Raw genomic sequence first — 12,769 nt, 5'->3', positions numbered from 1 at the left:
TTCCAAGAATCGAACTTGTTAGTCACTTGCATTTCCCAATGACTGATAATCCCCATGTATAAAGGGTTTCATCAACTACTTCCGTAACTCTCAAGAAACATATTGTGAATTACAATGTAAAATCCTTACTATATATATATTTATTTATCCCACAGAAAATTATCACAGGTCAGGGTTGCTAGAGCATATATGCAGATTTTTAGGTTGAAGGCATACCTCCCTCAGGTTTTTGACTGACAAGCTGATGAGCCATTCCCAGCAAACACTCACTAGTTTATGTATATGATAACACCGGCCTAAAAATAAACCATCAAAATGAATTATCTAAACTCACTTTTACTTACCAGCGACTAAATGCTTCTGTCATAAGTAGGGTGTAATCACTTACTTTGATAGCAATCAAGAAATGTATTAAAGTCTGTACCTTTTGGCTTATCATTATGAGCCAACTTTGGCAAATAATTAAATCAATAGAAAGCAAACACCTAGTAACGACTAATAGAACTGCAGCTTCCTATAAGAATGTCAATGATTTTACATTTTACTCCAGAAGGACACCTATTAACGACTTGTGGAACTGCAGCCTCAGGTAAGGTTTTTAATAATTTTGCATGAGGAATACCTAGTAATGACTTGTGGAACTGCAGCTTCCCGAGGGATATCTAATAATGACTAGTGGAACTGTATTTTCACTAAATAATTTCAGTGCTTTTGCATTTGACTTGTGAGGAAAGCACATTAAGGACTAGTTGAACTGCTTCTTCATGTAAGAATTTCAATGTGTTTCCATGTGACTCAAGAGGGACTTCTAGTAACAATTTGGGGAACTGCATCTTCATTAGAATATATCAATGGCCTTGGATTTAAGTTGGAGGAGGGCACCTAGTAACGATGAATGGAACTGTAGTTTCATGAAAGTGTTTCAATGCTTTTGCATGAAGAGTAAAGTGCAATAACTCCTTGAGGAACTGCAGCTCTAGGAAAGAGTTTTGAAGGTTTAGCATCTAACTCGAGAAGGACCACTAGTAAATGCTTGAAATTGCAGGTTTGTAAAAATCAATCGATCTATCTGTCAATCTATCTGTCAATCTATCCATCTATCCATCTATCCATCTATCCATCTATCCATCCATCTATCCATCCATCCATCCATCCATCCATCCATCCATCCATCCATCCATCCATCCATCCATCCATCTACCTACCTACCTACCTACCTACCTACCTACCTACCTACCTACCTACCTACCTACCTACCTACCTACCTATCTACCTACCTATCTATCTATCTATCTATCTATCTATCTATCTATCTATCTATCTATCTATCTATCTATCTATCTATCTATCTATCTATCTATCTATCTATCTATCTATCTATCTATCTATCTATCTATCTATCTATCTATCTATCTATCTATCTATCTATCCATCCATCCATCCATCTACCTACCTATCTATCTATCTATCTATCTATCTATCTATCTATCTATCTATCTATCTATCTATCTATCTATCTATCTATCTATCTATCTATCTATCTATCTATCTATCTATCTATCTATCTATCTATCTATCTATCTATCTATCTATCTATCTATCTATCTATCTATCTATCTATCTATCTATCCTATCTGTCCGTCTGTATGTGTGTGTATCTGTCTGTCTGTCTGTCTGTCTACTGAAAAAAAGAACATTCAGTCCAAAGCATTTCTTAAGTGCTTGGCTACCCCACGGGGTTTCCAGAGTTAAAGGTCTGCCAGACTCCTGGGAAATCATGATTACATAAACAAGTATGTTTTAAGCTGTTTCCTGAAACTGAGTAAACTGTCATCCTTACTGAGCATTAGGGGAAGGGAATTCCATAATTTGGGAACCAAGTGTGCAAACGAGTACCACCCACTCCTGGCCTTATTCACCCTCAGGAAGACCAGCACATTTGGGTTCCTGTATCTTAAATCTCTTGTGGGACAGTACGGGTGAATCAAATGATGTAGAATATGTGTCCCCTTCCTTTACAGAACATGGTGAGCCAGGCACAAAGCTTTAAACGGAATACCTCAGCAGCTTCCTGAGGGTTCTCAGAAGACCAAAGCAGGTTGATGAAAGGTTTCTAGCCTGAGTTCCCAGGGTACGTTTGCTGTCAATGATGATGCTCAGACTTTTTACTTTCGACTTTGAAGATGGGAGATCTCCTCGGGACTTGGGTTAGCTGATATCGCCCCATAAGGAGAGATTATTCCCAACTATTAGTGCCTCTGTCTTATCCCAATTAGGTTTTAGGCAGCTGACTCCCATCCAATCTGCAACTTCAGTTAGACAGGAGATGAGTTGGTGTCATACTGCCTTGGAGATGGAAGAGAGGGAAACAATGATCTGTGTGTCATCTGCATATGACACCATTGAGAAACCATGGAAGCAAATAATGTCTGCAAGTGAGCAGTCAAAAATTATTTTAAAAAGTGTCTGGCTCAGTGAAGATCCCTGTGAAACCCCACATTTTAGGTGAAGAAAGGCTGAATTACAAGGTTCTTCACTGACTTGAAAACTTCTCTCGCTAAGGAAGGAGGTGAGCCATCTATGTGCTAGACCACCAATACCCACTTCTTCCAGTTTTTTAATCACAATTGGATGTGAAACCATATAAAATTCTGCATTCTAGTCAAGCAAAATGATTGCAGCTGTGCACCCTCGCTCGAGGATCCCTTTTAACTCTTCTTTGACTGTTGGGAGAGCTGTTTCCATGCTGCAACCAGGCCGAAAGCCTGTTTGAGTTGGGTGCAGTACATTGTGGGCTTCCAAGAAGCTGGAGAGATGTTTAACAATACATTTCTCCAAAAAGGTTCTAATGCCAGGAAGCAGAGATATTGGCCTGTAGCTCTCTGCAAGCCCCAGGTCTAAGGAGGGTTTTGTCAGCAGAGGTCTAATATTGGCATGTTTCCAGTCCTCCGTAACCATCCCACTCTCCAGTGATGGGTTTTAAATATCAGTCAGCACTGGAGAGATCATGTCTCCTCCTTTCAATAGGAGTTCAGAGATACTGGGTCAAGTGGGGAGCCTGATTTCACAGATTTATCAAGGACAATTACATCTTCCCCTCCTATTGAAGGGAACAAGGCTATTGCCTCCTTTGTCAGTGGCCACCTGTCTGGAACCGCTGAATGTACCCTGCAGTCTGGTTCTCCTGCCACGGCATCATAGATGCTGCTAACCTTACTCAGAAAGTAGTCGGCAGGCATATCGCAGCGGGACTCGGATGGAGGAGGGCCAGAGCCCATGTTGGCTGGTTTCATAAAAGAATTGACTTTATCATAAACCTCCTTAGATGAATTGGAGGAATTATCGATACTCGAACTGAAGTCATTAATCTGAGCTTTTCATATAGCAGATTGTTTTTATTTAAATGCTTTTTTGTACAATACTTTTCTACTAGCATCATAACTTATCCACCACTTCTTTTTCCATACTTTTGCACTCCTTTTTCAATTCTACTAGCTCTGCTGAGAACCATGCAGCCTGTCCAATCCATCGGCTGGTTTTGTGCAATCTCAAAGGTATATGTTTATCCAGTGAGTTTTTTATCCATTCATTGAAGGTAGTATTGATTTTGGAGATTTCTACATGCATCTCAGGAATGGAATTAAATAAGGTGGCATACCAGCTAGCCTTATTTAATTTAGACCAGGACCGACTAAACCTTGGCTGCTGGACACGAAAGGCCTTCTTCCCAAATTTTGGTAGAAGAAATGGGACAATGTAGTGATCCGACCAGCAGACTAGGAGGGGATCTCTGAACTCATATTAGAGACATTAGTAAAAATTGGGTCGAAAATATGGCCTTTTTAATGCACGTGGGATGTTACCAATTGAGAGCGTTGTACTACAGCAAGATTGTGCAAAAGGTTTATTGCATAGTCACAGTTGTTGTCATCAAAATGTAAATTTAACCACCGAGCAGGGTGAAGCTGGCTTTTAGAATGCTTTGTTAGGCCAGAATGTCCGGCAAAGCATGAATAAACTGGGTAGCTAGCCCCAGCGAGCAATATATACCAGAAGCCCAGCAAAGGTAAAAGCAGGAGAGAGTTTGATCATAAACGAGATACTTTCGCACCCAAATGGCAGAAGGGCGAGTTATAATTACTTTAGGGCACTAGTTATAGCTGCGAGAACAAACTATAACTGGTGAATTTCAGTGAGTTTGTACATTTAAAACGTTACGTTTTTACTAAAATTCTCACCTAACTATAACATTACTTTACCTTTGTTTTTTTTAGTGAATATATTTATATGTATATATATCCACAAACAAATTACGCTACAGTCCGTGAACTTCAAATTAGTTGTCCATTATTCAAGCACAGAATCACACTGAGGCGTTTTGACTACACTGGTCTTTTTCATGGTTGGGAGAAAGACCAGTGTGGCCAAAATGTGTAGTGCAATTGTTTGTTTACGTAAAGGGCACTAATTTGAAGTTCACGGAGTGCAGCACAATCTGTTTTCGGAGACTAATTCAGGGGAAATGGTCGGCTCCCTACAATTACACCATCTGTTGTGCGCGCCGCTCATTCCTTGACCTTACTGATATTATCGATTTTATATATATATATATATATATATATATATATATATATATATATATATATATATATATATATATATATATTATTTTTTTATTATTATTTTTTTTTCCCATGTGGTAAGTGCAAGGCTTGTTCAAATAGTAAGAGAGTCTTAACATACACAGTACCTAATATCAACTTAAAAAGAACAATCAAGTTTTTGACCTGTAGCACTTCCTATGCGGTTTATTGCCTTGAATGTCCGTGTGGCCTTTTTTATATAGGCAGCACCATCCACCCTCTGAAAATTAGGATATTAGAACATAGGAGGGCAATTGCGAAAAGCGATGCATCATATCCTGTAGCAAGGCATTATGATGAAAAACATTCTAGTAACAAAAATGTGCTACAATTTTTTGGTCTTGATCATGTTCCAGAAAATATCAGAGGAGGTGACCGCCTTAAGAAATTACGAAGGCTGGAATCACGTTACATAATTGACTTACAAACTAAGTTTCCTAAAGGTTTGAATAGCAATGAGGAGCTATCAGTACATTTGGGCACTTAGATTTTGAAACATATGCTGGCAATGATGAATTCATTTGTAAATAACCACGTCTTGTATATACAATGATTGCTGTATTAACATAAGGTTTTTTTCAAATCCCTTCCCCCCCCCCCCCGCTTTTTTGGAATTTAAGCAATGTATTATGGACACCTGCCGATACACGGCATGATTGTATGGTGGATATGTTGCCATAATGATAGCAAAGAAAAAACAGTACTGATTACATGATATTAATCAAAAGTGTGACTATCATATGAAAATGCTACCGTGAAAGTATGTTTACATAACAGGTGAATTGATGAATCTATGAATTGGAACAATATGCATTTGCATTCTTGGTATTTGTAGATTCTTCATTTGGCAATGTGTGTGCAATGATATTAACACATTACAAGATGGCGCCACCGCTTTTTGTAATACAGGAGCTGTCCTTTGTTTATTTCCATCACACATAGAGGTGTTTAAATGACGGCTGCGTACGGTGTGCCGGTAACACTTTGTTCTGGCAATAAAGACCCGTCAACACGTAAACCCGTGAGTGCTTTTATTTTTCTTTGGATGAGAGAAATATCGGAGCGTTAATATATATATATATATATATATATATATATATATATATAAATTAATAATAGGACCCTTCACAAAATATATTTATCTATTGGCTTGTATTTTGCTATTCCTTTGTCAGCCCAAAGCATAGGGCAGTAGGCATTTTACTGGGACATAAATATAGTACCACTCAAAAAACAGCGTCCCACCAATTCAGGTCAAGGCACTTGACTTAACCAGTGACATTAAGGTGCCGATTCCGATCCTGTAAAACCCGGGTACAAATGGTCGTATGGAGCGCTTTCTCCGTACGACTCGTACCCGGGAAGTCCACCGTACAAACCAGAAAGTACGATTCGTACAGAAATACCATTTCCGTACGAATCGTAAAAAACACAGTACGACTAAAAAATACATACAATTCCGATCCTGGACAGTGCGTACGCGACGTCCGCACGGAGTCAGGCAGCGTTTTACGGACCAGCAAGTACGATTCGTACCTACAGCACTCCGCACGGCTATATTTTTACGAGAGCCAAAAAGTGCCGGAAAAGCTAAGTACGCGGCGATGCACGAGGAAAAGGGGGCCCGCTACACGACGTACACGCCATCACCCACATCGTACGTGTCATCATGTACGGTGCGTACCCCAACATGGCATATGTACAGTCCGTACCCCCCACCCCCCCTATGTCTGGCCCGTGCCCCCCACCCCCCCATATGTACGGCGCATACCCCTCACCCCCAGTATGTACGGCGGGAAACCCCCACCCCCCGTATGTACGGCGCATACCCCCCACCCCATGTGTACAGCACGTACCCCCCACCCCCGTATGTACGGCGCATACCCCCCACCCGCGTATGTTCGCACTGTACCCCAGGCGTACCCCTCACCCCCAGTATGTACGGCGCGTACCCCCCACCCCCCGTATGTACAGCGCTTACCCCCCACACGCGTATGTTCGCACCGTACCCCAGGCATACCCCAATCCTCACGTATGTACGGGCGTGCTGGGGTACGGTGCGAACATACATGGGTGGGGGTACGCGCCGTACATACGGGGGTGGGGGGTACGCGCCGTACATACAGGGGGTGGGGGGTACGCGCCGTACATACGGGGGGTGGGGGGTACATGCCGTACATACGGGGGTGGGGGGTACGTGCCGTACATACGGGGGGTGGGGGGTACGGTGCGGACGTACGCGGGAGGGGTGGGAGGCTGGGGGGGGGCCGTACGACTCGTACCCCGGGCACAAGTGTACTCGGGTTTGGGATCGTACAAAGTTCGCTCCGTACGGAGCCTTTTACATGTGCTTGTGTTTTCGGACGGGCGGTACGGATCGTACTTGCGCGCTCGGACTTCAGTTTTACGAATTGTATGTAAAACTGTCCGGGGACGTCTCGTAGACTTTTCCCGAGGCGATTCGTATGTATTTTTCACGTACGAATCGTACTTCGCCGTTTGTACGGGACTTGTATGATTCGTACGTAAAAAAATACGGATACGAGTCGTACGGGAAAAAAAAAACAGGATCGGAATCGACCCCTAAGTATCTAGATGTGCTAGATTGCCTTCCCATGTTGCCATAGTAATCATGACATTTATTTAAAGTTGCGATATTGATTCTTCAGCATATACCAGCTCTGGCATATTTAATTATCCCTTTGAAATCAAGCACAATTATTAGAGTAGCAACGATAGACGTGTACATTTTTATGTGGGAGCCACACCCCTTCAACTCTGTGAAGGACATTTGAAAAAGTTGCATCTTACTTGTGAGGTACATTTAGTAACAACACCGTGAGTTATTGCAGCTTTGTGACTCACCTGAGAGGGACATCCTTTAAAGTTTTGTAGGGCTGCGGTGTTTTTAAAGATTTTGCGCTATTTCTTCTGACTTGAGAAAGACGTCTGGTACTTACTTGAGGTACTGTAGTTATGTGAAAAGCCAGACCTACTGGCTTTGCCAATGCTTGTTAAGTGTGGCATTATCCCAAGACCTTTTAAATGTACTAAAATTAAATGTCTGATACTTACTAGTAGGGTCTTTCGTCCAGCACTCATCATCCATTGGTCTGTTGCTGCGTCATTCACATTTTTCTTCCATCCACCACAGCCTGGGGCAGTGGGTCAGCCTACTTCAGTTACTGGCTAACTTCACTGTGAGTGATGCATTGTGTTCTTTCACAGTGAGCACATCCACACACAAAGTAGTTCATGTAAAGATAAAGGATGCTATGGAGATGTGTACTTTTAGAGACAAAAATATATGTTTTGCTCTCAGGTATTATGTTTTATATTGGGAGGCGGGGGGCATCACCTCCCACAACAATGGAGTTTTGCAAAAGCAATGATGAAACAAAATAAGCACTGGTAAAGCCAAAACGTTAACAGCCAACAGTTGACCGAGTGGCTTTGCCAATGCTTGTTTAAAAGATAAACCTGGACTGTAGAGCTTCACAAAACAAAGATTTCCACTGGCATTATAGGAAAATGTCCCAATAAACTAATGTGCCCACATCTGATTCAATATCATACCTGCCAACTCACATGGTGCCACCATGTGACAAGGGATATCGGCTCCCATCACACGGTCACCTGGTGAGGAGTCGATATCACACAGTGGCAGTGAAAACTAACTGAAAACCCCTGTAAACAGTGGTTTTCCAGCTCGTTTTCTGAGGCTTGAACTGCCAACATCCATTAAGGGGTGTGAAAAAACCCCAGGACATCGACACCAGCCTCAGTAAGCATTTTTCTTTTCATGGAGGAGGGGGGCCTTGAAGTCAGGGTGGGGTTCAAAAGGGCCTCTTAGGTACTTCTCGGCACGAGGCCCTGCCCCCTCCAAGGCCTCACCCCCTCTTCACACAGTTAGATTTTTGTTCAACTTGGGAGGTATGAATATGGTGCTTTGCTCTGAGGCATGGCAGATATGGAAGAGCTGACAGAAAGGGTACTCAGGCGTCTGAAATCTTGGCATGAGCATTCCCTGTCTACCTGTCACCTGGAAAAGATTCTGTTGTTTGATAAAATATTTGTGTTCAGATACTGCTTACAAACATATCGCCCCATTGGAGTTAATAAAATCTATGCTCAATTGGGTCATATTTTATGAGCAATATTTAGAACATTATATTTCTCTTAGACAACATTTTTGCTAACAATATTTTAATATTAAGGCTCCTTGTTATGTACATCTTGAGTGGCCAGACAAAGAAATCTAAGTTCAATTTACTGCCCGCCAATATCACTGGCCCAGCCCTGGCGTTGGGTTTCTAACTCCTGAGGTTAGTCTGGCCGTCTTATTCTGTATTTACGCAGTATATGGACTGAGTACCCTGGTAACGCACAACATACGAATACTCCAACCTTCACCAGAGCACTGCTTCCATGAATAATCTCTTCTGTCTAGAGTCTGGATGGGGCAAAATGTATTTGGCCAGTCTGAATTGAGAGTTACATCTTTTGGTACACTATTGGATCTGCCTCTCCATAAAGAGCTTGTGGTTGAAGACCCTTAGATTATTCTCTACCATTAAAGTGACTGGAGCTTCCCCCATTATTTCTGGAGATCTGAAATTAATAAATGAAGGTGTTCTGTCCCTTAGATGTAAGGCCTATGTTTTAGAGTCATTAAATGCTGCTTGCTGCTGCTTTTCCAGAAGATAATGGTGCAGAGGTGATGATGATTCCATCTGAACTTCAGCTGGACCACTAGTGTCATCAGAATACATCTGAAAATCCATCCCGTGGGGCTTGATCACATCAGTCAGTGGTAATGTATGGTCAGTAAAGAGCCCAGAAAAGGGAGCAATCCTTAAGGTATCCTGCAACTGGGATGTTGAGAGAAGCTAAGGAATGTCCTCAACTTAAACTCTTCTTTACGGTCCTCCAAAAATGATGGTAAGCAGTACTTAACAATTCAGTCATACTGTCCTATCCAGCTTGTGACGCAGCCTTGTATGATTGGTCACATCAATGGGAACAGATCTATCCACAAGTTTATGAGATCTCCGGCTTTGTTGAGTTTCCTTTTATTCGGCAATGGGTAGTGGGGAGGGCAAAGCCAAACTCAAATATTTAGCAGTTTAATACAACTGGTCCAATGTAAACTTTATTCACTCTAGCACATGTGTAAACAATGAACAGATCACTGTAATTTTAATATAAAATAAACTTTTATTCAAGATTATATATGCATAAAGTTTATTAATGGGGCACAGGGACTAGACGAAAGACGGGAATCCAAAAATGACAGAAAAGTACTGTGTTAAATGGAAATCGATGTGGCAGGCTGGTATCACAATGAATGCCCAGGCCTTCCTTACCTCTTCATATAAGGTGCTGGCTTTGATGGTTCAAAGAGTACGTTGACGCAGAACCATGGTCTCAGTATTATTACAAAACTCACAGCTACTACAAAAGTCAGGACTTGTTCAATCGGATCTCTAGTCAATGGTGGGGTGTGATTCCACACCAGGAAAAAGACTAGAATATGTTTCTTTCCTGACCCAGATTGTGGTAGTCTGGCGCTGATAACCCTAATTATTCAAGATATTTCAACAGATACCTCTTTGAGATAGGGTCTGCTGCATTGTTTGTGGATGGGTTCAGGTTATTTTCTGCAGTTATGGACACAGAAGGACTTCTGAAATCTTCCTTTCGTGGTTAAGGATTTCAGGATATTAAGAATATGTAGCTTCGGATGCATTGGTGCTACCCACACAGCGTTCTTGCATAGCAAATACGTAAGCCCTTCTTGAAGATCCTGAGGGTGTGAACTTGTTCCAAATAAAATCAAACTTGTGACCACAGCCCAGATAGACCAAAGTTTACATACTCTTTCTCAGATCCCAGCAAACGGTGTCTGGACAGCGGCTGCTCCTCCGTATTGGCGCAGGACATCGCCCTGCTGCTAAAAGGACCATGGGCAGAATGTCAGACCTGGTCCCATCCAAGGAGGGACATACAATATGCAGCTTCAACCTTGGAAGTGCCAAGCGTCCAGACAGGTCCAGTTCACTGGAGTTCTTCAAACTGCTGCAGGTGACTCCAGGTTCTCTGTTCTCAGTTTGTGGTACTGAAGCAGCACTGTCCTGCAGGTGTTTTGCCACCAATCAGGTTGAATCTCTCTACACCAGCCTGGTCATTATACCTGTACTTTTGTACTGCCATCTTAAAAATTGACAGAGGGCTGAGATTTCTGCTACATTTCAAACGACTCGTCTCCACACCAATACAATTTTCAAGACCTTTCAATCTCCAAAGGTGTTAAAGAGGCGAAGGCCACTGGCCAGAACAATTTCAATGCTATGTTACACTGTCAAAAGAAGAAGAAAGCTCTAGCGGGATTAGTCTGTCTCAACTGACCATCCACAATAACACCTTAAATGTTATTGGATGTTTTTGAACATTTTTCATGCATTGTTTTACACCTTTCTGAATGGAAATCTCAACTACACACCTCATATAGTTACATTATCCAATGAAAGTGGAATAGATACATCAAAATGGCTTTATTGTACATATAAATCTCAAAAACATCTGTAGAGTTGTACACCATCTTTGTATTTCATACCAAATTACGTCAGGAGACGGTGACATCATAGAGTTTGAGAAACCCACTGTGAACATTAAAGGACAATGTATTTGTGGACGATTGCTCAGATCGATTAGATGCTTCTCACACAAGTTTAACTGATAGACACAGCTCGAGTGTGCTAATTACAAACGGCTTATACCGGACATCACGTAATGACCATCTCCTGGTGTAGCTTTGTATGAAATTCCACTTTCATTGGGTAATGTAACTATATGAGGTGTGTTGTAGGAGATATCCATTCACTAAGGTTTAAAACAAATGATAAATTGTTGAAGCTCATCCAATAAAAATTAAGGTGTTATTGTTGATGGATAGTTGCGACAGACTGGTCCCGCCAAAGCTTTCTTTTTTGGGGGGTATTCAGTTAGCCCAGGATCTAGAGGGTTACATGGGCTCTCCCCAGTATATTTTGTGTTTCATTGGCCAGCAGTAAGAGAAATACCGATTACGTCAACACTAGAACTCCATTCACCTACAGTGGTTCACAATTGAGACACAACCTTACTTGTATTCTCTATTACAAATAACTCACAGTCTCGCCGATATTCCCATGACATAGAACCCTTAACATCAGTGATTACAGACTGCATACTACAAATGATATGCCACGAATAGAAGCAAAGTTGCCAAAATGCTTAGTAAATATCATCTGTGTTTCCGAAATATGTGGTGAGCTGAGGATTCATGAGTGGTGCTCAGTGCACACTGACCGGTGCTGCCTTGGGCAGAGCTCTTGTGAGGCAACCAGGGCTGGCAGGTTGGATGTAGAGGGTCTGCTGGATCATAGCCTTGATGCTATGGGAGGGTTGAGTCTGGTGGGTGCCCCAGCCAGGGCAGGCTTCTGCTGGAGAACTGATGGTGTAGGATATTTCTCGTGTTCTTTTGGTCAAGTTCCCTTCATTATTACCTATGTTAATTCCAAAATGCTGAATTGTAAGAGTAATTTTTGCTACATGCATTTTTTTATTTAGCTAATGTTACCCTTGCAACTCCTTAGTATCGCTTAACACCTCCTATTCCTTAAACCTTGAAACCCAGAACTACTGCTTAATACTACCCTTCCCTGAACCGTAAAAAAACGTTATTATCTTTTATCGCTTCCATTTCCTGAAAACTAAAAGGCTCAAACTACCCCTTATCACTACCAATTCCTGAACCCTACCAACCATTCAGTAGACCTTAATCCTACTCTTCCCTGTACCCTAAAAACAACTTACCACCCCTTTACACACCATACCCTAAATCCTTAAAACTCTTTACTACCCCTTAACACTTCCCTGCCCAGAATCCCAAAAGCCCATTGTTATCCCTTAATGCTACACATCCCTGGATGCTAAAACCTCCTTACTACCCCTTAACAATTCCCTTCCCCGATCCCTAAAAATACCTTATTAGTCCTTAACGGAAACAATACGTGAACCTTACCAACCCCTTATTACACCTTACTTCTTTGGGGGCAGCCAAACCCAGTGAGGTCTGCCCCCCG

Source organism: Triturus cristatus, chromosome 3_2, assembly GCF_964204655.1.
Source record: "Triturus cristatus chromosome 3_2, aTriCri1.1, whole genome shotgun sequence".
Lineage (NCBI taxonomy): Eukaryota > Metazoa > Chordata > Amphibia > Caudata > Salamandridae > Triturus > Triturus cristatus.
The sequence above is the reverse complement of the archived record's forward strand: the minus strand, read 5'-3'. Positions refer to the sequence as shown.